This window comes from Vicugna pacos, chromosome 1 (genome assembly GCF_048564905.1).
Source record: "Vicugna pacos chromosome 1, VicPac4, whole genome shotgun sequence".
Lineage (NCBI taxonomy): Eukaryota > Metazoa > Chordata > Mammalia > Artiodactyla > Camelidae > Vicugna > Vicugna pacos.
The window spans coordinates 50,966,290-50,991,534 of record NC_132987.1 but is presented as its reverse complement, the minus strand read 5'-3'; the positions used below and the strand labels follow the sequence as shown (position 1 = coordinate 50,991,534).

Genomic DNA, 25,245 nt, shown 5'->3' with positions numbered 1-25,245 from the left:
GTTCATTGGAAAGCCAAACACTTTGAGCGTTAAGACCTTGGTACTCAAGAGTAATTGTCAAGACATTTTTCTTGCCCTCTTGTGTTTTAGAATTGGTTGGGCTGTGAGACAGTTTTTTTCTTTAGAGACATAAGAAGGTACAGCATCTACTATTTTATGGGTTTTCAACATTTAAAAAATACTGTCAGATTTCCCTTACAGATTATGAAGATTTCTTAAGGACTGTGAGATAGGCACTAGGCAACCATTATTTTGAGCTTCTTTTGACTGCCTTCCAATTTATATTTACATAAGATGGCAACCTGATTTAGGCATTTAAAACAACAACAGAGCTAGAGCAGGGCTTAGTAGCTTGGGGAGAGAGGGAAGTGGGGGAGGAAGAGGAAGTGGCAGGAGAAGAGGAAAAAGGAGGAGGAGGCAGAGGAAGAAGAGATGGAAGGAGAGATTCAGGTTCTGTAGCCTGATGGCTCCTGGCATTACCAGATAGACAAGCTCAGGTTCAGATTAGCCTGGATAGAATGAGAAGAATGGAGACTATGTGTACACGATACCAGTTATCCTGATGACAACACACTTGTTTAATTCAGACTCAAACTATTTCAGAATATCCAGATCTATCTATACTGTTGTGTAAACATAAATGAGCTTGATGTTATTTTCTTTGTTTTATGCAGCTAAATAAGTGATTGCACATAATTTTCAGGTTTTATCTACCACTCAAGACTGAAATGTGATGAAGTGCTGCAGAATGATGACTAAGAACTTGTGGCTAGAACCTCATTAGGTCAGGTCCAGGTACTCCCCAGGGTGGCTACTTTCATGCAACTCGCACATTTCAGAGATCAAGGGAGACAGGGCTCTGGTCACAAGGACCTCAGGAGCAGGAGCAGCAGCAGTAACACCACTGCTGAGTGCCTTCTATGTGCCAGACACCATTCTAGGAGCTGTGCATGCCCTCTCACTACACCTCGGAGCAACCCTGAAACATAAGTATTGTGCTCTTCTGTGGACAAGGAAGTTAGCTTCAGAGAGTGTAAGTCACATTCCCAAGATCACCTGGCTGGATTTGAACTCAGGTCTCTCTGGTTTCAAAGATGCTCTTTCTAAGGGGACCTTCTAAAGTCATTGCTAGAACTATAAACCTGTTTTTATACTATAATTAAATTTGCAAACTGAATGACTTATTTTCCTCTTCTACCCTAGGAGGGAGTACTCTCTTGCCCTCCCTGAATGCTAGTATCTTAGACCACTCAGAAGACTCTTAACAATATCCTGCTTGGTGTTACAGCTATTGGTGTCCACTGTCTATTCCCCTTACTGGCTTTACTGTGTTCCTCCAAGAGTCTGAGGCCATGTCTTCTGCATCTTTGTTTTTCCATGACACCCATCCTTGCACACAGTAGCTATTCAAGAAATACTTGTTGAGTGAATGAGTGTCACATACTGTTAATACTAAAATGTACTTATTACAAAACTCACCTGAGCAAGATTAAGAGTAGCAGTTGTCTCCCTGGAAGATTGCTTCTCAGACGTTAATGTGTAAATTCATTACTTGGGGATGGTGTAAAAACACAGGTTCTGATTCAGTGGGTCTGGAGTGGGGCTTGAGATTCTACATTTCTAACAAGCTGACAGGTGATGCCCGTGTTGCTGGCCTGCTGCCCACATTTTGAGTAGTAAGGCCTTAGAATGAGAAAGTTAAGAAAACTCTGAGGGACTCAGTTTTCTAAGCAGGGGCCTTAGAATGAGAAAGTTAAGAAGAAAACTCTGGGGGGCTCAGTTTTCTAAGCAGGGACCAAAGGGAATTCTTGGGAAATAGGAGGAGCATTTGCTTCAAAGGCAAATTTAGGTGGGATCTGTTCAAAAAGGCATGGGAAAAGGGATAGAAATTTGGGAGAATTTAGGAGACAGTTCTTTCAGTCAACAAGCATTTATTAAATGTCTACTCTGTACAAGTCACTGTGTGAGTCACACGAGGCACCATCATGCATGTTATTCCTAGGTCTTGCTGTGGATTGGAGACTACTGCTAGCTAGCTGTGTGTTCTCAAACTTGTGTGTGCACTGGAATCACCTTGAGTGTTATATCATCCTTTCCTGGGCCCCTTTGTAAGAGAGTTCTGTGCAGCAGGTGGGAGTAGGGCCCATGATTTTGCATCTATAACCAGCTGACAGGTGAAGCCAAAGTTGCTGGTCTGAGGTCTGCACTTTGAGAACCACTGTTCGAGGGCAATGAACTTAATCTCTGAGATTCCTTTCAGCTCAAAACCTGAGATCTATGTTACCCTGAACATAAACATGAAACTAGGTTAGCTGGCTAGAGACCTGGGTCAATTAACATAGTCGGTCACCTATGCTTTGTGGTCAGTAGGGACACCTGAAGGTATCTGCTAGTAAATAGCAAGCTTAGCTTTAATGAGGTAATTGGTTAAAATATACACAATTAGAAGGAGCTACATACACAATGTCAGCTGTGGTCACCTATGGATGATTTTTTTCTTCATTTTTTTATACATTATAAATTTAATATAATGAATAGATAATGGTTTTCTAAGTATAAAACAAACTTTTTTGTATTTTATGTATTTTTTAAATTGAAGTATAGTTGATTTACAATGTTGTGTTGGTTTCAGGTGTACAGCAAAGTGATTCAGTTATACATATATTCTTTTTCAGATTCTTTTCTATTATAGGTTATTACAAGATAGTGAATATAGTTACCTGTGCTATACAGTAGGTCCTTGTTGTTTATGTGTTTTATATATAGTAGTGTGTATCTGTTAATCCTAAACTCCTACTTTGTCCCCCTACATTTTCTTCTTTGGTAACCGTAAGTTTTTCTATGTCTGTCAGTCTGTTTCTGTTTTATAAATAAGTTAACTTGTATCTTTTTTTTTTTAAAGATTCCACATATAAGTGATATCATGTGATATTTGTCTCTCTTTTTGTGTTGTAAGTCAAGGTCCAGGATACCTGTTATGACCTTCACATCTACTTTTTCCATAAAAATATCCTTCAACTAAATAACATATGAACCAAAGTCATCTTTTTTCAAGTGTCTCTATTCATACCAAAGAAGGGCTCTTATTTTGATTTTTTTTGTTTTTTTTTTAGCGATAAAGTCTTTGAAAGGCAGCTCTAAAATAAAGACACACTGTAATTAAGTATTCTATAGTAAATCTTTCATTGAAGGGCAATTTGTATATAATTCTAAAGTACACTGCAGTCAGTAGGCATTAAATGTGCATGTGTATAGGTATGTGTGTCTGCATATGTGTGTGTGTGTGTGTGTTTGATTGGATCATAAGGATATACTGTGAAATGATCAACTTTGTCTTCAGAGTTCTCATTGGTCTCTAACCTGTCTCCCCAGGAACTCATTAGTTGTGCCCTGGCCATGCAGGTCCCTTTCCTCCCAGTCCCTGTCCCTAGTACACACACACACACACACTCTCCTGCTCTGAATCACCCTTTCTTTCAGCAAAGCTTCTGCTCTAATCAGAGCAGTATCTTTCCTTTTCCCACCAGAGAACACTAAACTGAAGGCCCCTGACAGGCCATTTCTACTACTTATCCTGCATCCATCAAAAACACCTGGTACACACAGAAATAGACTCATGGACAGAGAATACAGACTTGTGGTTACCAGGGGGGTAGAAGGTGGGAAGGGATAGACTGGGATTTCAAAATTGTAGAAAGATAAACAAGATTACACTGTATAGCACAGGGAAATATACACAAAATGTTATGATAAATCACAGAGAAAAAAATGTGACAATGAGTGTGTATATGTCCATGAATGACTGAAAACTTGTGCTGAACACTGGAATTTGACACAACACTGTAAAATGATTATAAATCAATAAAAAATGTTAAAAAAAAAAAAGAAAAACACCTGGTACAGGGCTTGGTTAATGTTTCTTTCTTTCTTTTTTTTTAAAATTGAAGTATAGTCAGTTTACAATGTGTCAATTTCTGGTGTACAGCATAATGTTTCATACATATACAAATATTCATTTTCATATTTCTTTTTTGAACACTTTGTTTTTTTGGGTCGGGGAGGTAATTAGATTTATTTATTTATTTATCTTTAATAGGAGTACTGGGGATTGAACCCAGGACCTTGTGCATAGTAAGCACATGCTCTACCACTGAGCTATACTCTCCCTCTACTGGGTAATGTTTCTTGAATGACTGTCATTAGCTTTTGTCACTACCCCCCACCCCCTACCCCAGCAGACACTTGCTCTCACTGTCTTCTCGGCAGGTCTTTTTCCCTCCCTTCATAAGGTCTTTTGAGGCTGCTTCAGCCTTCTCTAGAGTGCACCTTTCCCTGAACCACTACTGCATTGAAATCCCCACCCTACAGGTTAACATATGTACTCTGATATTTTTTGTGCAGATTTTGACCTCCCAACCAGATTACAAATTCTGGCTAGATTTTAAAACTCTGTTTCCCACAGTTTCAGAGCAACAGTGTAATTCTGAGGTTAATTTCTGAATGCTCTCACCACTTTTATTTTCTGGAACAAATTCTTCATATATGTTAATGACTGTTAATGACCTGATGCCGCCTTCTCTCTATTATGATACATAAACATCAGTGTAACACATATTACAGCCCCTTCTCCCCATCAGCCCTGCTGGCTTAACCCCCTCTGGAGGCTCTCCTCCTCAGGTAAAGCGGGCCCGGGCCCGTGCACAGCTCCTGTTCAGTCTGTCATCCTATCTTACACTTCCTTCCAGCTCTGGGGTCCCCAGACCTATGCCCGCTGCCTGGTGTCTCCCCTCCCCTTCCCCCTTTCCTGCTTTGCCTGTCTCTGGTCCTTCAGGTCTCCTAAGTGCTTGACAAACATCCCTACCCTGTGCGAACACTTCGCTTTTAATTTAAGTTGTGTTGTTTCTTGTCTAATTCCCATCTACATTTTAAGTGGCTTTAGGATAGAAACAGTTTATAATTCATTTGTCACTTTTTTGGGAGGGAAGCATAAAGAAAAGTGTTTCGCGCATAAGTTCTTAATAAACATTTCTTTAGTACTGAGTATGCAAATAATTCTTTGTCCCAAATGAGTGAGTTTTTAATGTGGTATATCAAGCGCTTCAGCAAGTCCATTAGAGGACATACTTTAGAGGTGGGGGGACTGTTTTTCTCAAATCCCACTGGGAGTAGATTATCTGTGCCTTGATTCAATCTTGGATATCTTTCAACCAAACTGCAGAGGAGAGGAAGAGAGAAAATAACTCTTCCTTCCAGTCCTTGCCTTCTCACAAATGGATACAAACCTTCCATAGGGTGTGGTATTTTGGAATCTGCAACATTGGAACTGGTGGCTCATTATTCTCAGGAAATTATGGTTAAGGGAAATGAGAGTGGCTCTGATTGCTGGTGTTAAAGCGTACATGTCTACAATCAGTGTACATCCCAGAATCTTCACCCCATCTTCACCTCTACCTAACGTGGCCCCTAAGGCAAAAGCTGTTTATCATTATACTTCAGCCCCCTCAGATTGACTATTACTTAGGGTTGTCCAGTCAAAGAACTCTGTGCCAGGAAAAATGAGGAGACGTGGGTTGCAGCTCTAGCTTTGATTCTAGCTTTAGGATTAAGGGGGTCTTTCCCTACTTTGGGTCCCATTTAACAAATCTCCCAGTAGAGAAAGTAGGACTGCATTATCTTGCTACAGTGCCTTCAAATTTTCCTCCTGATACTCATTTTTAACCTGATTTCACTGAAACAAAAAGGGAGAAAAGAGTAAGAGAGAGAAAAGAAAAATAGTAGGGGTGTTTGGTAAAATCATGGTTTGTGGATTTATGTGTGATGGTGATTTTGTCTCAGGAACTACATTCCCTGGAAGTGACAAGTGCAGATTCCATTGATGTGATCCAGCAGGCTCCTCCCACTGGACTGGGGATCCTCTAGATCAGCACATTGTTTGGAAAAAAGCATGAGTAATCTCAGAGGGTGATTTGTGAGAAATGAAGACAATTGGTTTAAAGTAACTCACTTTGTTCATCCTTTTTGTCACCCCTCATTCATATCAGCCTGCTCAAAAGTTGTTATTCCAGTGTACTTTAAAACAATATCTGAATTTCTAGGTAATTAAACAGTAGAGATCATTTTAATCTCTTCACTGGTATATTAGTTTTTGATCACTGGAAAAGGCCAGCTGACTTTTCATTTTCTAACTTACATGGCATCTACCAATGGGAATGTGTTCTCTAGGCAAAACCACAGGGAGTCTTAAAACACTGCATTTTAAATAATAACCTTTGCCAGAACAATAATCTTCACTGCCCTAAAACACTATTGGTTTTATCCTAGAATTATTTAGTTTAATTACTTTTAAAAGTGCCATATGTGTTCCTAGCTGGAAAAAAAAATCAGAAATTATAGTTAAGTAAAAAGTATATAACACCCATCCAGGTAGAGACAACCACTTTAACATGTTTCTCTCTCCCTATCAGACTTCTACATTTATTATATATATATATGACTTTTACATTTATTATATAAATGTGACTGCACTGTTCTACTATCCTTCAACTTCCTTTTTTTCATATTAGTGTTTCACTAATATCTTTCTATGTCAGTACATACAGATCCTCCAAAAGTTCCAGATTTGGAGTGAGACATCTTATGTTTGGGGCCACTTAACCTCTCTATATCTACGTCAAAGCATTGTTGAAAGGATTGGATGAGATACTGCATGTAAGTCAGTTTTGCCAGTGGAACTCAATAAAGGTTAATATCTGTATTATCTATCTTAATGGCTATATAATATTCCATTACATGGAAGCATTGTGATCTATTGAACCATTTACTTACTGATGGACATTTCATACCCCCTCCCTTTATGTGCAATTATAAACACAAAATACCACTCTGGACATTCTTTTACACACAAAATTGACAGTGTGTACAATTATTTCCTTGGCATAAACTCTTGTAAGTGGAATTGCTGGGATACAGGGTATCTGCATTTTAAGTGTACATGTTGATGGATTTCTCCCTAAGAAATGCTGTAACCATCTGAACTCCCTCCAACAATTTTTCTTTCAGTTTTTCTTACTGTTTTTTGCTGTGTGCAAGTTTATTGCTATTATTTTGTCATAAAGTTAAAGCTTTCAGAAATTTCCTTTATAGTTTCTGGCCTTTATTTAACCTTAGCCAGGTTAAATAAATATTCTCATATAATTCCTTTTAGTGATTTTATAGTTTGAAAAAAGTCACAGCTAAGTTAATACATAAATATATTTTTATGTATGGTTTGAGGTAGACAAAAATTAATGAAAATTTATGGGATCTTTTTTCATAGTGATTGGTGTGGGACACATGTATGTATGAGGTATATACACCTCAGCATACAATACCTTGTGTGGTAATATTCTGAAGCTTGCTTTTTCTTCACTCAGTGATATGTTTCAGAGATCTTTTTTGTACCAGTACAGAGAGATCTATCTCATGCTTCCCTACTTACACATCATACTCATAGTATGATTCCTGAATAGTTTATTTGACCAGTCCCCTGCTGATGGCCATTTATTATTTCCAAGTTTTTTCACTATTCAACTAGTGCTGCATCCTTGTACCTGTCCTGTGCACATGTGCTGAAGTTTGTCAGGGAGAAGTGGAGAAAAGTGGAATTGCTGGATCATGGGCAATGCATGTATTTCATTTTAACAGACACTGGAAAAATTGGCTTCTAAATTGGCTTACCAATTTTACATTCATACCAGTAGTGTATGAGAGCAACCCTATCTATTTAAAATCTCACTTTTACCAATACCAAATTCATAGGCTCTGTTTCAGGATTCTATTTGTTCTACTGCTGTGTCTGTTTGGGTGGAATTTGGGAGATCAATGAGCCAGGGCAGGCCTAAAGGCCAAGTGATAGTTTCTGCTTTTTCAAATCACATAAGACAATTTTCCTACCCTATAATCAGTTCCAAAAATGCTTAGATGAGCTTTGGTGGAGGATTTTCTTCCCTTCTTTCCTGCAAAGGTGTTAGATTTTTAAAAGAACTATTTGGGGGAACACTTTAAACTATTTAAAGGCATAGCTGCTATAACTTTGACTAAAGAAAGGAGAGAGGAATTGGGGAGAGAGTAAAGTATTTCTCTGTGTGTCTCTTTAAAGTGAATTCTACCTCACTGTAAGGTAGGAAAATACGTAGGGTATCAAGGTTTCTTAGTTCTTTATGTGCTCCTGTGATAACCGTCACTTCCCCCTTTATCCTCTGCCAGGGGCCAAATCCGAGGAATACCGGTAGGAAGAAAAGCTCTCTCATCACTGCTGCTGCTGCTTTACTTATTTTCTCCCCTCGGAGGTTTGGAGAGTAATTTAGACTATAGGACACTGCAGTTTCAGAGTGAACAGCACCAGAACTGGGGACCAGGGGATACACATCCCTAGAATATGCACTGTTTAATTAGTGAAGCTTTACAACATACTTTGACACCTGGTAGAACAAGTCCTTTCTCAAATTTCTTTCTTAATTTTTTTTTAGACTTTGATCACACATTTATTCTTCCAAATAAACTTTCGAATTAGTCTATTAGGTTAAAAATGGTATTAGCATTTTAACTTTATTTATATTACATACACACATTTACTTGGAAAGAATTTATCATAGAGCATCTCTTATTCAGAAGAATGACATATATTTCCATTTTTTAAATCTTCTTTTGTGTTCTTTAGTAGAGATTTAGAGTTGTGTTTATACATGTCTTTTTTCCTAATTTTATTCTGTTCCCATTAAAAAAAAAGTTTGTTGAAAATATTAACTATAATAAATATTCCCAAACTCAAATGGTTTCTCTCTCTCTCACACACACACACACACAGACACACACACACATTTGGTGGTTGTGCTGAGTATGGCTAGCAGAAGTCATTAGAACTTTATCTTATAGTCATCTGAAAAAAAACTGTTTCTAGATCCTTTCACCATTGGAGTAGAGTTCCAAATTCTCTGTCCCATGGGAACATATTTAATATCTTGGCTATCTCTAACATTCATTTATGTGAAAAAAACTGGTTTTAAGTCACTTATAAATGATAGACATTCTCATAATGATTTTCTTTAATGAAAGGAGGTATAGAATAGGATTATTAATGTGTCATTAGCCACATTAAAAATATTCCTATGAGATCAATTGATTAATCTGTCTCTCAATATTTCATTATATCACATATCATATAGAAAAGGAACAAATGCCTCTTGTGGGTTATGGCATTATGAATGATATCATTTTCTTCTTTATAATGTTAAATATTTTCTAAATCATTTTTTAAATGTTTCAAATGTCACCAGAACAGAAATCCCTTTTATCCCACATTTCATCCTTCTCCCCAAGGCGTTTTGATGAAATGACTCCCTAATAGCACCAAATCTCAAGATGGTTCCTTGTAGTTTTCATGTTACTGTTGTTTCTTTCTCATCACTGTGAGTAAAATTGCAATAGTCCGTATTCTTCCTGGAGACCCGCTGTGGAACAAAAGTCACCCCAGATTCAATAAATCCTTATTCTAAAGAGATGTAGAAGCTGGGTTATAGTCCTATCCAGAGCCTAGAACCTGGATATCCAGAGTTGACTGGACAACCTCATAGTATTTTTAAAATTTGGGACTGAATTGCTTCTCTACCAACTGGGGTTATTTGGAGCCTCATAGGTAGTGTCTGGCTAGGAGAGGCTGCCCTTGGGATAATCATGGACTCCCTGAACCTTATGGTGGCCTTGGATACTTTATTTAAGTAGGATCAGAATTCACAATAGCCTAAAAGTCACTGTAAACTGAGGCCAAACTAAATAAATCGAGTTGGAAACCCAGAAGAATAGTCAACAGAAAGGTCGTTGTTTGGAACTTCTGACAACTTTTAAAGGTTTGGTTGGCTCTCACTTGCTGGTTCATGGGCCCCTCTGGGAAATCTTTAAGAATTAACATGGGTTTAAAGAGGTGGGGTAATTAAGATAAAATGTCAGTAAGAGAAACAAAACAGAAGGTAAGGAGAATTAGGAATCAGACTTGATTTTTTTTTTTTGGTCTCTCACCATGAATTTAAAATTAGGAGTTACCATTTAGTTAATTTCAAGAATAACTCGGGTATTAGGGATTTGACAGAGATACAGTTTCTCTTGCTTTATTACAGGAGTTCAATTCAAGTTCTTTTAAATCTATAAAAGTCAATATGAAGTATATGTATTATGTGACAGTTCCATCTAAAGTATCTTGTATAGAATATAGGGCAGATACAATGGAGCGGCCAAGCACATGTAATTTACCCCACAAATATAAAGCACTTCCACATTGATTTTTTGCAGTTTTCTAGCCCCCAGTCACTGAACAGAGGAAAAATGGCTTACTTTCATAGCGCGGTGATATTTAACGGCTACAAAACGTTCATCTTAGTGCTCTCTAATTCAGGACTGTCTTTTTGTTACCTTTCTTGATGGGCTTTTTTTTTTTTTAGGTCATTTAAAAAAATACCTTGTCTTCTCTAAAATGTTATGACAAGGAAATAAAATGATTTTGAAAATGTTCTGATTTGTTGATTAATTTTGCCCCTAAAATTATATTATACTAGTGTTGTTTTTAATGCTTTAACTATTTCCAAATGCAATTATCTTGAAATAACTATGAATAGAAAATTGTATATAACTGAAAAGACAGGCTTTCATAATGTATTAAAGTACCTAATTTAGTAACTAAGAATAAAAAGGACACACAGAAACCATTTTTGAGATTGTAATTATAAGTTAAGTCACTATTAAAATGACATGCATATATATTTCCAGTTTAAAATAATTAAAGCTTTCCCCCCCTAAATGCTTTCACTCACAAGAGCAGACAGTTGTGAACTTATGAGTTCATATATACACAAAAAAATATTCCATGGGTTTACCTACCATACATAACAAAAAAGGATCTATCTGAATTGTTCAGAGCATTGTAAACAAGTGATATTTGATTCCCTGCACCTCACCACCTTCACCAAATGCACATTTGCTTACATTTTAACCAGGGTAGCCGACTGTGAAATACGGTCAGATTAATGTTGAAAACCAAATAATAAAAGAGCAACGATACTTAAACATAACCCAGCCTTAGGGATGTTGTATGTCTCTAGCTGTAGCTGCCCCCTCCCATTTTATTTACTCATAAGTATCATTAATACCAAAGATATATAACCTTTGATGCCAATATGTCACTTTCTCTCTTCAAGTCTTTAGTAGTTGCATGCTTATCTATTTCAGTCAAATGTATTTCTTATCAAAAAAAAGAGTGAGAGACCTGACAATACAGTGTTATCGAATTTTTTCAGCTGAGACCCACATGTCATTCAGCATTCAGACATGCTTGCGCTTGATTGATGGATGGGTTTGTGACAAATAAAACTAGGATCAACAGCTTTGCACCTTTTCCCCCATCAGAGACCAGAGTAAAGCATAACTCTGTAACAATAGTGGGATTAGGGATGCATTAGCTCTCCATCGACCAAAACCATCCATTCCCATCAATACTTGCACGTAATAACCTGAAGCTATGATAAGGAAACAAAAGAAGGAGAAAAGGGACAGGAGAAAACAAATCAATAAAAGAAGGGGATGTCTGAAAGATGCACTGTCCAAATGAAGATTTTTTTTCCCCTTGCATTGCTGGGCTAATGTCTCTGAATGTGGAAACAATATCTTACCCAGAGTTTTGATGGGGGAACAGATTGGTACTTTGTTTAAACACAGGTTTGGCATCTGCGGATTGATATTTAGACTAGGTTTTTATCTCATGTCAAAAGCAGCATTATAGTATCTACTGTAAACTCGTGCCTCTAAAATTTCTCTTAAAGAGAGGAGGTGTTTTCACCCAGATGATTCAGACTCTGTGGGGCTGATTCTGGGATGATTAGAACACTCTCCTGTGGAGGCAGTTTTAATGTCCAAATGCTTAGTGCAGTCACAAACATTCCCTTAAATATGGGTTTGTATGAAGAATCTTAATTGACCTGTTTACTTAGATTCACACAAAGCATATTTTTATCTCTTATCAGACATGGGCTAATATCCCTTTTATGAAAACTAGTACGTCTCCTAGCAGAGTCTCACTTTCTGGGTAGAATTTTTTGGTAAACTCTTTCCACATAAAAATTTATCTTCATTTTCAATTCATAGAATATTATGATGATAATTTCATCCTTTTCCTCTACAAACAATGGACCGTTAAGCTTATTTATTCAGGTTTTTTGTTCCTTTTCTTTAGAGAGCTTTTGATTTTTGTATTACCTATCATATTTGCCCTAATTTACAATTTATTCTAATTGGCCATTGAATGGGCCAGTATGGTTTTCTCCTGGTGAGGATGAACATTAGTGATATTTGTTCTCCTCTGAAGAAGAGGTGTGAAGGGAGGGAAAACCCAAGTTCTAATTGTGGAGCCACTGGTCTTGGGAAAGGCACTTCATCATTTTGCTTCAGTTTTCACACTTAGAATAAGAAGAGAATTATATTGTCTAATTCATCATTATCATCACCACCATCATTATTAATATTATCATTATTTTGCATTGACTTGCTGTAGAGCTTCATTTTCTTAAAGTTTGCAAAGTATTGAGAAGAAAAAAGCCATTTTGTTCCATCCTCTTTTTCTAGTTCTGTGGGAAGATGGAGTCCCTTACCTTTATTCTAACAGAAGTAGAAGGAAAAGAGAGAAACTGCCCCAGATCCAAACAAGTGTGTACGAGATTCTTAGGACAGTCGACCATTGCTTTTAAACTATAGAGCAGGGAAACCAAGAGATTAAAAGAATTTCTGGATTGAAAAAAAAATTTTTAGGGATGCTCTACTGTCTTATTGTAGAATAAATTCTTGTTTTATTCCTTGAGCTCAAGTCTTATTTCAGGCAATAAAAGTCAACTATATGTAATTATAAAATCTACTGAATGTGTAAAGGCAGATCTTAGCTTCTATTATTGAAAGTCATGGGTGTGGTAGTCAGGAAATGTGGTGTTTCTATAATTATAAAGAGAACAACAGCATTTTAATTATGATTTTAGAAGTTTTCTTTGGGCCTAAAATGGTTAAAATTATTCAAGCCACATACATCTGACATTTCAGGTCATATAACTTTATATATCATCATAGCTGACACTTTCTCTGAAAATTTCTGTCTGAACTGAAAACCTTTTAGGTAACAAACCTGATTAAAGGCATATGGTCCACTTTTTTGGACCCCAAATTTGACCTATTTTATAATTGGTACAATCCAGTGGGTATTTTCTTTCAGATCCTAATACAGGGCCAGTCTTGGGGCACTCCAAGTAAGTGATTCCGTGGGGCACCTCTGCTGAAGATAAATGAGCCCCTAACATCTAATCCTGATAGCTGCGACTGAGTTCATTTCATCCCCAATAAGACCACTCACTACTTGCACATCTTTCCCTTAACATTTAAAGCACATACTGACCTCTGACTCTAGCCACCTTTATAACCATATGGAGGAAGAGTTCCAGGGTTTTCCAGAGGCCTAGCGTTTTAATATAAAAGGACATTAATAAGCCCAATCTATGTTTTAACATAAGTGGGAGCATGACCTCTGCTACTATTGCAAAATATATAGTACATGGCTGAGTGATACCTTGTCTTTACTGCGCAGTCAACTTTCAAGCTTTCTGTGAAAGCTTTTTAAAGTGCTCTTACATCTATGACCCTATACGGAACTCTCTAATTTGGTTCCATTTAAGGTTCCATAAGTGAAGATGCAAGATTCGCTTATCTGTGTATGTATATGGACCCAAGCAGGGCAAAGCAGTTCCCCCTACGGGGCAGAGATATATGTAAATCTTTGAACGATGTTTGAATATATGTTACCGTATTATCTATTTCCTTTATATATATCTTCTAAGGCAGAGTAAATCCCTGGAGACAATGTGTGTGCCTTGTCCAGGACTCACTGTATACAACTAAATATAGTGCTTGTAGGCATTCTAGAAATATTAATTATATGGAAAGGAATATAGAAATGTATTGAGGGTAAATAGACATACATTTCTAAGGGCATTAAAAATCAAAAATAATTATAATGTTTTGGACACATTCATACTAAAAAGCAAGGCATGCAGCATAGTGTTAAATGGAAAGGTCTATTTCCCTGTTATTCTTGAACTTAGTGACAGCCCAAAGACACAGTATATGATAACTAGAGTCATAATTATACAATTAGTATCAGTTTCCTTAACTGACACTGTGTATGCTAACTCAGATTATATCAGAATGTAAACATAACATATTAAAGCTAAATGTAAACCATTGTGACTAGAATAAAAAATACAAAGTAGGTATTCCTAAAACTTGCAAAGTTTTTTTTTTCTTTTTTGCCAAATGCCAAATCTCTTCCTGTGTTCTTTCATGTTCAGAAAGGATCAGAGATACTGTAAGACTGGCATCTTCAAACTGCTGCCTGCAGGCCTACTGCCTGTTTTCCTAAGTAAAACTTCACTGTAACACAGCCATGAACATTTTAAAATGGATTTTCTATGACTACTTTTGTACTACAAGGGCTGAGTTGAGTATTTGAGACAGATACTATGTGCAACAGGTTGAATTGTGTCCTCTCCTCCCCCCAAGTCCATATGTTGGAGTCCTAACCCCTAGTATTTCAGAATGTGACCTTAAAATAGGGTCATTGTGGATATAATTAAGTTAGGATGAAGTCATGCTGGACAAGGTGAGCCCCTAATCCAGTATTACTGGTATCCTCATAAAAAGGGGAAATGTGGACACAGACATGTTCATCACATGAAGGTGACAGCAGAGATCAGGGTGATGCAGCCAAGGAAGACCAGAGATTGCCAGCAAGCCACCAGAAGCCAGGAGAAAGACATGGAACAGATTCTTACAGCCCTCAGAAGGAACCAACCCTGCTGACACCTTGATCTTAACTTCTAGCCTCCAGAATTGTGGGACAATATGTTTCTGTTGGTTCTGTACCCAGTTTGTGGTACTTTGTTACAGCTGCCCTAGCAAACTAATATATAAACCTATAATATTTATTAATGGCTATTTACAGAAAAGGTTTGTCAACTCCTGCTGTACGGCTCTGATTGAATCTTGGTAGAATCAGAGGTAAGATTAGTCATAAGTGACTTGATAGTAGGGTATGAATCAGTCTTCCTGATGTCTTTTTGCTGGCTTCAGAAAAGATTAGAAATGATGCTTGTTGATTTTGCCTGTAGGCATGTTTTAAAACACACACACACACACACACACATGTTCAATTCTCTGCATTTCTTAACTTTCATGAGTATCTATAGAAGATAGTGAAGAAATTGACTAAATGGTTAAAAATTAATTTAGCCTAAATCTGTGGAATCACCAGGTCAAAAATGGTCATTTGACTGGATTTAGACTTTTCAAATATGAATGTTTTTCAACTTAGCTGTTTGCTAAGGCCCAACTTTGGTCTTAGCAAAACACTGCCTGGTAGTTTAAAGCTCCTAAACAATCAAAAATCTTTTTATGAGAAATGCCAATGATTTATGTGTCAGTGGAACACAAACATGTGGTTTGCATTTCCCTTGAAATGTGCATGAGGTTAGAATTAAAGAACTGGTTGCTTGGCAAAGGTCACCATTTGGCAAGAGGATGCTTGGTTTTGCTGATTCCACCCCTATTTGCAAAGCAGATGGAGATATTTTGTCTACCTCAAAAACCATCTCAATCCTTTAGTTTGTAATTAATGAGCAGAAAGGAGAAGCCAATTTTGGATTCTAAGAGGAAAAATCATCAAATGTTTAAGGATTAAAACTTTTATATAATTTAGGATAGAATATCTGTGCCATTTTCCTCCAAATCAATACTTATTTTCAAACATTGTGTTGACCTATGACCCATGATCAAAACGACAAAAAAAAAAAAAAAAGAGGCTGGGTAAAAGGAAGATCCCTGGAGAGTTTTTCTATCCTAGAGAAAGAGGTTGTGTGGCATTGAGAATAGGCATTCTCTGGACTCTGGATCCTCAATGTGAGGTCTGTAGACCAGCAGCGTCAGCATCACCTGGTAGAAATGCACACTCTCGAGCTGCATCTTGGACCTAATGGATAGGTCTTTACTTTAACAAGATCTCCAGGTGATTCATAAGCACATTAAAATTCGAAAGGCACTGGCCTTTGTTTCAACTGTTGAGACATGGACCAGCGAGACAAATTTTAGCCACTTTATGTTACCTCTTCTCCATCCACTGCATGATATAAAATTGGTTAGAGCCTGGATCATCTTTCCCCTGACCTCTTTCCCCCATCCTTGAGATCCTTGCTAAAGACTTGGGCTTATACCATGTGTCAGTCACTTTTCTAATTGCTTTACATGTATTAACTTATTTAATCTTTCAAACAGACTTATGATGTAGCACCATTAACCTCAAAATTGGACAGATGAGGGAAACTGAGGCACACAAGAGTAACTTGCCCACCGTTAGACAGCTTGTACACGATGAAGCCTGGGTTCAAACAAAGGTTCTCTGGCTCCAAAGCTCACACTCTTAACCACTAACCACTACACTCTATACCACTAACCATTACACTCATTACATCTCAGTATGATACGGATTATGAAAACTCTGTTCTAAGTAGTACCCATGAAAAGTAATAGTAAGGAAGACACCATTCCACAGAGATGAGAAAGGAGTTCCAAAATATGTGGCAAATAAAAGAGGCATCTTGGGCAATGAACTATTTCTTACACTTACCCAAATCATTAGGTAGAATCCTAACATGTTAAAAATAGAAGAAGAGACTGGAACTTACAGAGTTTATGCTGCTCACAATTCCAAGTAAATTTACTTTGACAGATTGGAAAAACCTGGTCTTATATTCATTTCAGTTCTGCTGCTGCAGATGTAGTTCTGTCTTCATATTGTTGCTGTAAAATGCCAAGCCCCAGAGCCCTTGGTTTTTCTGGATACATTTGGATACCCTGAGGGTAGAGGGTACTTTATGGCATGGTACCCAGGGTTCATTTCATGAGACTGTTTTATGGGACTAGTTCCCACCATATAATAGGCATACATGGCTACAGAGGACTCAGAACTTCTGCACTTTTTTTGGGGTTTGATGGAGTGATGGCCTTGGTTTAATCAGCTTTCTCCATCCAAATACGTACTGTACACAGTAAAGACATTCCATCCTCCACATGCTCCCCCAAAGAAATGATATCACATACATGTTAATGGAAACCCATCCTCATCCTCATTGCCTCTCTTAGTGAAAATAATTTCAAACATTAGCAAGCAGATAGGGATATACCGGTGTGTGTTTGGAAGGCATCTACTGAAAATACACTGTACTCTAAGTTAAGCTGTTTTGGTCACATGAGAAATGAGGTTGGGGGATTGCTTGAGGAGGTAAATTGATCTACTTCCTGCTCTCCCAAGGAGAATAAACTCCCTGATTATTCTCTAAGATCTACTGGTCCTCAGCACAATTCAGCAACACTGGGAGATATAAAGTGGTGGTGTAGCATGAAGAGCACTACATTAGGACTTTGAAGACCCAATCTCAGTGGCATCACTTACTAGCTATGTAAATTTGGGTGAGTTACTTTGACAGTACTGGAAACAAGGGTTAATGATTCTTAACTAAGGATTTTGGTGAAAATTAAATGAGGTCATTTGTGTGAAAGCCCCAGCATGATGCCTGCTACATTGTAAGTACTCAGTGTGTGTTCATTTTCCCGCCTTTCTTGCAGCTGCCATCTTGGGACTTGGGGTCCACTTTGAGCACAAGTTGACACAACTGGTGAGTTCTCCCCTCTGTCCTCCACCACTTTAATTTATCCCTTAAAATCCTCCCCTCTAAGATTCCAGGAGAACATAGAGCCTTTTTTCAGGATCCTGCCCTGGCTTTGGTTTCTCCTTACCCCAGCCCATGTAGTATGATGCTTTTATGGACATCAGTCCCATGGCCAGTGGTCTAGGCTGCCTTGATTCCTGTACTCCCAACAGGCTAGGCAGTATCTAGAGGCTCAGTAGAGAGTTCAACTGGTGGGTGCTAATAACTTGGGTCCTATGTATGTATGTGTTTTAAGGAGAAAGTATTGATTATTAGTAATAAAACATAACAGTTTTATGAAGGACTTATCATATGCCATGTGCTTTACATTCTTTCTCTCATTTATCCTCACAGCAGCTCTGCAAGATAGGTATTACTATTGGTATTTTGCAAATGAGAAAACTGAGGCTCTGAGAAGTTAAGTAACTTGCTTAAAGTTATACAGCTAGTAAGTGGCTGTGGCAGGGAAAATGCTACATATTCACCACACCATTTTTTCTAACTGAGCAAGTAGTAAGATGCTATTTCCCAGCCTCCCTTGTAATTTGGTTATGGACATGTGACTGTGTTTTAGATAACGGAATTGGATGTAAGTGACTTAAGTCATTTCCAGTTCTGGCTCCTAAAAGAGCCCTTCCAGGTTCTGCCTTTCCTACCAGGATGACTGTGGGAAGCATGCATTAGATGGCTGAGCTGCAGGATAAAGGAAGGCCACCTACCCCTTACCAGACTTATGACATGAGCAAGAGCAAATCTTATTGAAGATTTTGGGGGTTAGTTGAGTGGTAGACTGGGTTTTGGAGCCAAGTTGTTGGGACACCAACATTCTAACACACTGTGCTGTAGTCTTTCGGCATTGACACTGATGACAGATATTAGAGACTGAACAAAATTCAAACAAAGAGAGAAGAGAAAAGCTAAAAATGTGCTTTGGTTTATGAAAAATAATACTGATTACAGTTATTCAAGTGAATTACCACATAATTACCACTCACAAAATAATGATGAACTATTGGTAAGTTTTATTTCATTTCAGAGTTGATTCTGTATTTTTAAAAGGTGTGATCAATAAGTTAAAAGCCACACCCAATCTAAGTGCTTAGAGATACATGCTTGATGGTCATAGTTGTTTTAGGCATAATAGTCATATTCACAGCTATAAGAAATTAGAATAATATGAATTACAAGTGAACAAATGTTAGAAGGAGGCCATTCTAAAATTCTTGGTCATAGTGACCCTTTCTTGTGGGTACAAGCTGACCTATATTACACTGAATTTTAAACCATAACAAGATATATACAGACACCCAGAGGCTGTTGAAAGCAACCTCAGACTTAATTTGATTTTTTTTTTCCAGTCATGTTTATTGCTAAGTAGGCTAGTTTTATCAGCTGGGCCACATGATTACAAATATCTCAAAGGGACTCTTTGCATGTTATATGTTTTGTATAACACATAAACATATATTTATATATAAACCTTTAATAGAATTATAACAGTTACTTGCTTGAAAAGTAAATTGATTACAATATTCCCTTTTAGTATCAGAAAACTCAGCCCTTTTTTAAGGAACTTAAACACAAGAAGGATGTGTTTCAATAATAGCAAACTTACAAAGTACCCCATGGACATTGTTCATTTAATTTTCACAACAACCCTATGACGAAATGGAGGCCACAGAGAAGTTAAGTAACTTGTCCATGGTTACAGAGCTTGTAAGGGGAAGAGCCAAGATTTGAACTCAGCCAGTTTGGCTCAGAATCTGTGCTCTTCACCCACTCCTTGCATGTTTCTGCCCTTAACACCACTGCAGTAGCTAATAACCACAGGCCAGGCACTGGTGAAGCATGCGCACTACTGACTTCTTGTCTGCAGACATCTCAATCTGATAAATCAGTGTGGACGTTCATAAGCCTTTATTTTGATCATGTTTCAGATTTATACCCTTAGGGTCAATATCTTGCTGCCAGAGAAATTAGATGAAATTTGATGAACAACTAATTCAGTAGGCAGGCTATCACAACACAAGGATTTTGCAAAAAAAATTAACTTCTAGTTTTGGCAAACAAAAACTATAACTAAAATGACAGAAAAATGCCAAAGTTACAAAAAATCGTACTGTACTACATTAATGGGTATTATTTACCAAGAGTCTTCTGTGGGCCAGGTACTAGGTTTTACATATCTATTTTATTTTTATCTCAAAACAACTCTATGACATATATATAATTTAACTGAATCTCAAATGCCATAGATGGTTAACTCCACAATTAATTTATGTACTAGTAAGAAAAGAAAAGGCTTTGCTAATTAAACCATGACAAATCATCAGTTGTAAGATGCCTTTTGACATCAGAGATGTTAGAGTGTGAAAGAAATTTATGTCTTAACTCTGATGAAATATGGTATAATCCCCACGGATGAGGAAACAGGCTTCATGAGAGTAAATTGCCAAAGATCACGTGGTTAGCCAGGGGTAGACCCGGGGCTTACATTCAGGTGGGTCTAACTTGAAGCCCATGCTTATAACCATTTGGTAGGCTGTGTCTCAGTTTGTGTTTATGCCTCAGGAAGTGAAATTAAATCTCTCTTTGTTGTTAAGTTGATCCTCAATATGCTGCAGACTGGTAACTTAAATCTCAAGGTGACTTTTCAAGATTTGATCACCCAGTAAGATGCTTTATACTGGCCAAATAGGCCAAGAAAAAGAAACCAATCTCTGCTTCATTTGCAGCTATGCAGACAGCTTCAGCATAACAGCTTGCAAGTGATAATTTCTGTCTCTTTGTCCTGGAATCATCCTTCATTTTAGCTTATAATGAAAAAGGACATTTTTTCATACAAAATAAGATCTTTCTTTCTGAAGACATTGCTTGGCCTGCTGTTTATTTCACAAACAAAATACAATTTCTCTACTTTTAATAACTCAAGATGTTTCATAACTATGTCATGGTTTGAGATTTGAGAACAAGCAAACAAGACCACACGAAGCTTAAAGCACAGAGCAATTTCATAAAAATATTTTTAGCAGGAAAGACCCACAAGACAGAAAGACAGAAAATGTATACATCCTTGATTCAGAATCCCAGTTTCTTTCTTTCTTTCAGGAGGAGACAGCAGCTTTAAACATTGCCTTCCTTCTACATAGGACTTTACAGGCACAGTGTACAACTTCAGTTCTTGTGCTAAAAGCACTCTGAGTTATTGTTTTATGATTGTCTCTTGAGGCTGAGGGAAGATGTTACTGGTAGTCTGAAAGAATGGGTTTTTATATAGGCATTTAGTTTTCTTTCCGTATAGTCCCAAATTAAAACAAGGTTTGCCCCATTTTCTATTTTTCTTTAAAAAAACTCTCCTTACCCACATTAACAAAACAACATACTGACTATGGCTGTGACTTTGGCTTTGACTGCTTTAAGTTTAGCTACAACTTGGATCTCTCTCTCATACTGTGTCCAGGCGTGAGTCAAATTCGGTTACAGTGACAGCATTTAACTTCTAGTTATAAAAAAAATTATTTGTCCCCCAAAGTGTTAAACTGAATGGCGATACAATTTATTGATATATTTAGTTGTTTTTTAAAACTAGTTGATAAGAATATAAAAAGAAATGTACTGTTCTTAGCAATTACTGAAATAAGCAAAACATTTAAATTGACGAGGGCCCTGAACAGTCAAGAAAAAAAAATGCATATAAATTCAACTTACAGAAGTGGAGATTTGGGGCATTAAACGTTATTACTATTACTCATGGTAATATTATTGTTCCTGGGCTACAGAAATAAGATGCTCTTTATTTTTTAAAAAGTCTAAAAAATACAGAGAAATACAAAAAAGAAAGTAAAAACAGCTCAAATCCAACTTCTGAGATTGTTACAGTTCGGAGAGATTAGGGAAATTGCCAGAGAGTGACAGTTTGGATTCAAACCTAGGCTTAACTATAAACCACATGCTTTTTTTTTTTAAACCATTCTCTTGTTACCTTTCCATTATCACTGCAAACTATACTCATTGGGCGCTAGATCAACAAATGTACTTTGATTTGAAGAGGACTGAATATGGAATATTCTGGTGAGACTTAACATGGACATAAACATAGACAGAAAAGAAAATGTTAAAATGTTCACACAAACTGGAAGCCTGGGCTTGGGTCCAGTTATTCATACACTAGAATAAATGTCTGAGTTGTGTTGGGATTACATGGTCAGTTCTAATCTGCTCAATTTCATTGACATGCGCTCTTGTACTGGATACCGTGTGAGGTATTTTATATACAGCATTTCTTCCCAGTAACTCTGCAAGTTAGGCATTTTTGGCGCCTACTTAAAGATGGGAAAACTGGAGGTCAAATAGGTGTGGAGGCTTGTTCTGGCACATGATGGAGCTGAGGTATGTATCCAGGTCTGCGCCCCAAAGTTGTATATCTGTGATATCTGAACAATACCTACCTGTTCCCCATCCTCAAGTTACTGAGAGTCTAATAGGATATGAGATAATTACAGAAATAACTAGAACATAAGGAACAATATAAAAGAAACCATCCAAAGATACAAAGAGAGCGTTATGAGAATTCAGATTCAGAGACACATAGCTAGATATGTGCGGGAGTTAGGAGTACGAGGAGATAAGAGCAGGAAAACACTTCCATTAAAAGCCTGGATGGGAGAAGAGACTTAAAGAAAGGATAAAGTGGGTATGATGAAGGTTGACTAGAACAAAGGGGAATCAAGAAGAGGCAGTAAGAAATCTAATGTGTTGGCTGCCAGAAGGTGTGAGTAGGAAGTGGGGAGAGATCAAGTTAGAAAGGGGAATTTGGCTATAACATTGAGGGTTTGGAGCTCAAGGGGAGGAGTTTGTCCCTAGTTCACCAAGCAGTGAGGCTCACTAGAAAGTTTCTGAGTGGAGGGAGACCTTAGGAAGATTGATTAGGCAGTAGTGTGGAGAGGAAGGATGTCAATTCATTGAAAGGCAATTCCCTTGGCTTTCAGTGAGATACATATTACTGTCTTTATTTTAAGGATGAAGAACCGAGGCTCATAGGTGCTAAGTAGCTCACCCCAGCGCATAGTAAACAGAAGAGCCAGGACTTGAATCAAGTCCCTCCAGCTCCAGAGCCTTACTCGGTCCACCAGGCCTAACTACTCCAAGTGAGGTCTGTAGACCCGCAGCATCGGCCCCATAGGCCACCTGAGAGCTCATTAGAAACGCAGACCTGCTGAATCAGAATCTGTGTTTTTGCATAATATATACACATTAAGGTACGAGGCCACATTTTTTCCCTTTATGATGACCTGTATAATTACTGGAAATATCATTTAGTTGGCTGCAAATCCAGTTGTTTAGGGAGTATATTAGGTAGTTCCCTCACATAAAAGATAAGAAATACTAAGAAAAGGGGACCTGAATTTTGTTCTCACTGGCAAACAAGTCAGGAATTTAAAAACTGAAATTGTAACTAGCTGTGTGGCCTTGGGCAAGTCACTTAACCTCTTTGAATTTTAGTTTTCTCACCTGCATAATACTTAGCCTGTAAGAATCAAATGAGATGGTATCTATGGAAAGAGCTCATACACTGGAAATCATTATAAATATATGAAGTGCTGTTTTTAGGAGACATAACTCTGAAATGCCTTATTTCAAAAAAAAAAAAAAAGGAAGGGGAGAGGGAGAAAAGGAAAGAAGGAAGAAAGGAAGGCTAAAAAAAGAGTCAGGGATAATACACAAAAGTTAACTGAAGGAAAACCAGCTTCACTGAAACAGGGGCATGGAGAACTGATGGGGAAAATCCCTACGGAGAAATCTAACTTCTGTTTCATATAGGTGTGTCTGCACTGCACATGAAATTGGAAAGAGTAAGAAGGGCCTGTGTGGTCTTGGCCCAAAGTAACAAACTTGAGGCTGGTAAAGCCACAAAAAATAGTCATGTAGTAATTAGAGGAATGAAAAACAGTTCATCTGAGGAAAAATTAGTATAGACTTTTAATCTTGAGCAGAGAAGCCTGCATGATGAATTAATAACGGAACATTTGTTGCCAATTTACTGCAGTTACCACATAAAATTAAGATACATTAACTGATTTCAAGCAAGAGATTCTTTAGTTAGCCTAGACAGTGAGGGAGGTTAGACAACAAATATGTGAAAAAGAGATTATGGACTCCTCACTCCTAATTCTTTTGACATATATTTTTGAAGGTCTGCTATTTGTCAGGCATTGTGCTAAGTGCTTGGGCTACAAAGTACGTAAAATACAGTTACTTCCTCAATTAAGTAATAATTCAGCAGAGAAAAAGACAAGTTATTACAATGCAGGGTAAAAAGTGAAAAGGTTCATAAAATGGTTATAAATAAGAGGGTATGAAAATTTGGAGGCAAGAAATTATTAACTTCAGATGTAGAAAGTGTTAAGAAAGGCTTCCTGAATAAGGCACACTGCATATTTTTAAACCTTTATTCTTTAGTCTTTCAAGAATCAAGGACCCAGAGTAATCATCTGCTGAGATTCTTTCTCATTTTCTAATGCTGTGATTGTTATTATCATGCTATAAAATAACTGATTAAATTTTAATACATTTGGAACTGAGGAACAACTAAGTTAGGCACATTTTTTATTATTTTGGCATCACTTGACTATGGAAACCCATGTCTACATGATATTAAAAAAAGTTTAAAAAAAAAAAAGGAAAAGAAAAAACATACCTCAAATAGTTTTACCTCAGCCAAACAGCCAGTCAACTTATTGAGATATTAGTGTCAGTTCATTCTGTTAATTTATTGGTCCTATGCTGACATAAACATTTAAAGAGACTATAAATGTGCAAAAAACTAATCACTAATCAATCACCAACCCCATTCTCTCCTAACCCCTGTTAAATATTTCTGAGTCAGGGAAGGTGAAGTGATGCTTATAGTATGTACAATGCAGGTAGTTTATATAGAAGAAGCAGTTAAAATTTTTAATATAGATCACCAGGAGAAATCTGGGAAAAACTGCCTTACCACATGTTGTAAAGTTTTGGCATATTCACTAAAAATTAAGTGGAACATATTTAAAGGGTTGTAGTATATGAAATCTGCTAATCAGTTATGCCACTTCAAGAATTAAAAGCTCAATACCTTAGAAAGAAGAAAATGAAAACCAAAAATAATTTTTTTCCTATTTTTATAATTGCTCTAAGGCTAAGTAATACTCTTTTGAGATAATTTTAGAAGAACTTAGTACTATTAGACATACTAAAAAATCTGAAGAGGGAGAAAAACCCTTTAAAATTTATCAATTGATAGAATGGAATAAAGTGTTACTCAACAATTTTTTAAATGTAGTTTCACATGTCTGATAGATAAACTGAATTTTCAGGGGGAGTATCAACAAATGCATAAGCTCTGGGTTTGCTGAACTTCTGAAGGACATGTGCCTATAATTGGCCT

At 37.2% G+C, this 25,245-nt stretch overlaps 1 long non-coding RNA gene and 1 other non-coding gene across 2 annotated transcripts in view; both read right to left on the bottom strand.

Annotated features, from left to right (window-relative positions):
• Positions 1-25,245, bottom strand: part of LOC116282260 (uncharacterized) — a 93,419-nt gene that overhangs the window by 51,804 nt on the left and 16,370 nt on the right. The window lies entirely within an intron of this gene.
• Positions 4,094-4,167, bottom strand: TRNAS-ACU (transfer RNA serine (anticodon ACU)). The gene has a single exon. It is a non-coding gene; the product is annotated as a tRNA-Ser (tRNA).